Here is a 5,014-nt window from a genome sequence, read left to right on the forward strand (position 1 = left end):
AAATAAAAATAATAAAAATGCCATTTATAACACCATAAAGAGCATGAGATGCTTAGTGAGAAATCTAGAAAATGAAGTGCAGGATATATACCATGAAAACCAAAAAGCACTGCTGAGAGAACTTAAGACTTAAATAAGTGGAGATATACTGTATTCAGAGATTGGAAGATTCAATACTGTAAAGATGTCAGCCCTTTGCAAATTGACCTATAGATTCAATGAAATCCCAATCAGAATATTAGGAAGCTATTTTTTTGTGGAAACTGATTCTAAAATACACATGGACATGGAAGGGACCTAGAATAGGCAAAACAACTTTGAAAAAGAATAACAAAATTGAAGGACATGGACTATTTGAGTTTAAGACTTATTATAAAGCTAAAGTAATCAAGACTGTGTGGTTAAGGTAGACAAATAGGTGAATGGAACATAATAGAGTTCAGAAATAGACTCACACATATATGGACAACTGATTTGTGATAAAGGTGCAAAGGCAGTTTAATGGATAAAAGAGTCTTTTCAAAAAATAGTGCTAGAAGAGTTGAATATGCATATGCAAAAAAACCCTTTGATTTATACTTCACACTATATAAAAAATAACTAAAAATATATCACAGACCTAAATGTAAAACATAAAACCATAAAAACTCCAGAACTTTGGGTTAGGCAAAAATTTCTTGGATATTATATTGAAAGTGTGATCCTTAAAGAACAAGCTGATAATAATTCATGAAAATTGAAAACTACTTCTCTTCAACAGACACTTAAGAAAATGAAAAGATTAGCCACCAACTGTGAGAAATATTTTCCAGTCACGTGATAAAGGATTTAAATATAAAAAGATTTTCAAAACTTAATGATAAAATAAGTACTCCAATTTAAAAATGAGAAAAAGATTTGAACAGATATATAACCAAAGAACATATACAGATGTCAAATAAACACATGAAAAGATATTCAACATCATCAGTCATTATAGAAATGTAAATTAAACCACAATAATTAATACTATACACCTATTAGAATAGTTGGCACTTAAAAAGCTGACTATACCACATGTTGGCAAGAATAAGGAGGAGCTGAATCTCATACACTGCTAGTGGGAATTTAAATGGTATAACTGCTTTGGAAAACACCCTGGCAGTTTCTTAAAAAGTTAAACACACATGTAAATAGGAACCAGAGTCTCATAACCTAATAATCAAAATGTCAAGGAAACAATTTTAAAATGCTCATTATACCAAGAACCAGGAAAATCTAAAATTGAATGGGAAAAGACAAACAACAGATGCAAGACCAAGATGACACAGATGTTGTAATTATCTGATGAGTTTAAAGCAGCTATCATCAAAATGCAACAAGCAATTGAAAACACTCTTGAATCAAATGAGAAGAGAGAGATTGAAAGGGAATATCAGTATAAAAAATAAAAGATATAAGGAATAACCAAATATAAATATTAGAACTGACTTTCCACCTCAAGTAACTAGAAAAAAGATGAGCAAACTAAACCCAAAGCAAGTAGAAAGACAGCGAGTAAAGATTAAAGCAGAGATAAATGAAATACAGTATAGAAAAATAGTAGAATCAACAAAACCAAAAGTTTTTTAAAAAAGAACAACAAAATTGAGAAACCTGTAGCTAGATTGACCAAGAAAAAAGGTAAGAAACTCAAATTAGGAAAATCAGGAGTGAATTTAGTCACATTATTATCCAGAAATAAAAAAGTTCATAAGAAAATGTTATGAACATTGCATGCCAGAAATTAGATAAGCTAAATGAAGTGGACAAATTCCTAGAAAAAAATTACTAAAACTGACTCAAGAAGAAATAGAAAATCTGAATATACCTATAGCAAGTAAAGAGATTGTAATCAGTAATCAAATCAGTAATCAAAAAACTTCCCATGAAAAAAAAATCTGAATTTTTTATAGAAAATCTGAATATACCTATAGCAAGTAAAGAGATTGTAATCAGTAATCTGAATCAGTAATCAAAAAACTTGCCACGAAAAAAAAAAAATCCCAGGACCAGATGACTTCCCTGGAGAAGTCTATCAGAAGAATTAACACCAAGCCTCAAACTCTTCCAAGAATATGAGTATAGAACACTTCCTAACTTATTCTAATGTAGGAGGCCTATATTAGCCTGATACCAAAGCCAGACAATGTAATCACTTTAAAGACAAAAACTACAAACAAACATACCTTGTGAATACAGTTGCAAAAATCCTCAAAAAAATACTAGCAAACCAAATCCAGCAGCATAAAGTACTGCACACTCTGACCAAGTGGGATTTATCCCAGGAATGCAAGGGTATTTTAAAATATGAAAAGTAATCAATACATCATACTAATAGAAGGAAGGAAAAACACAGATGATCATCTCAATTGATGACAGAAAAGCAATCGAAAAAATCCAACACCCTTTCATGATAAAAACATTCAACAAACTTGGAATAAAAGTTCCTCAATCTAATAAAGGGTGACTATGAAAAACCAACAACTAACTCATACCCAGTGGTAAAAAACTGAAATATTTCCACCTAAGATCAGGAAAAATACAAACATGTCTGTTCTTGCCACTTTTATTCAACATTGTACTAGTTCTATGCCAGAGCTCTTAGGCAAGTGAAAGAAATAAAATGCATCCAGGTTGGTAAGGAAGAAGTATAAACTATCTCTATTTACAAATGATGTGAACTTGTACATAGAAAATCCTAAAGAATCCACAAAAAAACTATTAGAGCTAATAAACTAATTTAGCAACACTGCAGGACACGAGATCATCACACAAAATTCAGTTATATATTTATACACCAGTAATGAACAATCAAAAAAATTCTTAAAGAAAGAAAATTAAGAAAACAATTCCATTTACAATAATATCAAAAAGGATCTCCTTGAACCAAGGAGGTTCAACACTTGTACAGTGAAAACTACAAATTATTGTTGAAAGAAATTAAAGGTCTAAATAAGTGAAAGGAAATCCTGTGTTCATGAGTAGGAAGACTTAATATTGTTAAATTGGTAATACTCCCCAGAGCATTCTACAGTTTCAATGTAATCTATCAAAATCAGAACAGACCATTTGCAGAAATGAAAAGGCCAATCCTCAAATTCATATGGAACTGTAAGTGGTCAGAACAGCAAAAATAATATTAATAAAGAAAAAACTGGAGGACTAACACTTCCTGATTTCAAAATTGACTAAAAAGCTACAGTGATTAAAACACTGTGGTGCGGGCATATGGATAGACATATTAGTGGGACAGAATTGAGTGGCCAGAAATAAACTCATACATCTATGGTCAACTGACTTTTGACAAAGCTGCGAAGACCATCCAATGTGGGAAAGAACAGTCTTTTCAGAAAATAATTCTGAACAATGCATATTCATATGCAACAGAATAAAGTTGGAACCTTATCTCACATCATTTACAAAAATTAACTTAAAATGGATCACATACTTAAAGGTAAAAGCTAAAACCATAAAACTCTTAGAAGAAAACATATGGGTATATCTTCATGTCTTTACATTTGGCAATGGATTCTTATTTATGACACCAAAGGCAAAAGTACCAAAGAAAAAAATAGATAAATTGGACTTCATCAAAATTATAAACTTCTGTGTATCAAAGAACACTATCAATAAAGTAAAAAATAACAAACAAAATGGGAAAAAATATTTGCTGATTATATATCTGATAAGGGTCTAGTATCCAGAATATATAATCAACTTTTAGAACTCAACAACAAAGAGAAAACCACATTTAAAAATTGGCACAGGATTTGAATGGGCATTTCTCCAAAGTGAAAGTGGCTAACAAACAAATGAAAAGATGCTCAACATTATCATTCATTAGGGAAATGTAAATCAGCACCACAATGTATAGCACTTCTCATTACCCTCTTTGCACTACTTTCACTGCATCCTATAAATTTTCTTATGTTCTCTTTTCATTTTCATTTGTCTAAAAGTATTTTCTAATTTCCTTTTTGATTTTTACTTTGACACATTGATTGTTTAAGAATATGTTAATTTCCACATATTTTTTAATTCTCCAAATTTCCTTCTGTTACTGATTTTTCATTTCATTCCAGTGTAGTGAGAGAAGATACTTTGCATACTGTCAATCTTTTAAAATTTATATTTTTTACTTTCTTTAAATTGCGGTATAATTGACCTATAATGTTCTATTAGTTTTAGGTATACAACACCATGATTTGATATACATATATAGCAAAATGATTACTTCAATAAGTTTAGTTAACATCCATCACCACACATAGTTATAATTTTTCTCTCGTAATGAGAACTTCTAAGAACTACTCTCTTACAGCTTTCAAATATATGATACAGTATTGTTAACTATAGTCACCATGCTGTACATTATATCCCCAATACTTACGTATCCTATGACTGGAGGTTTGTACCTTTTGACTACCTTCACCCATTTCACTCACCTCTGCCTCTGGCAAAAAAATTTATTGAGACTTGTTTTGTGGCTTAATATGTGGTCTATCCTGGAGAATGTTGCATGTGGCCATGAGAAGAATCTGTATTCTGCTGTTGTTAGGTGGAATGTTCCCTATATGTCTGTTGGATCTAGTTCAATTATAGTTTGGTTGAGTCCTCTAGTCTCGCTTATTTTTTGGTCTAATTGTTCCATCTGTTATTGAGTGTGAAGTATTGGAGTCTTCAACTATTATTGTAGTACTTTATTTCTCCCTTTAATTGTCAGTTTTTTCTTCATATATTTTGGGGCTCTAATGTTAGGTGTATATATATTTATAATTGTTATTTGTTCTTGATAGATTTAGCTTTTTATTATATAATGTCCTACTTTGTCTCTTGTAAATATTTTTTTATTTAAAGTCTTTATTGTCTGATAGTTTTGTAGCCATTCCATATCTTTTTTGGTTGTTGTTTGTGTAGATTATCTTTTTCCATTCTTTCCCTTTCAACCTAGTTGCTTCTTTGTATCTAAACTGAGTTTCTCGTAAGCAGCATA

Source organism: Diceros bicornis, chromosome 34 (assembly GCF_020826845.1).
Source record: "Diceros bicornis minor isolate mBicDic1 chromosome 34, mDicBic1.mat.cur, whole genome shotgun sequence".
NCBI lineage: Eukaryota > Metazoa > Chordata > Mammalia > Perissodactyla > Rhinocerotidae > Diceros > Diceros bicornis.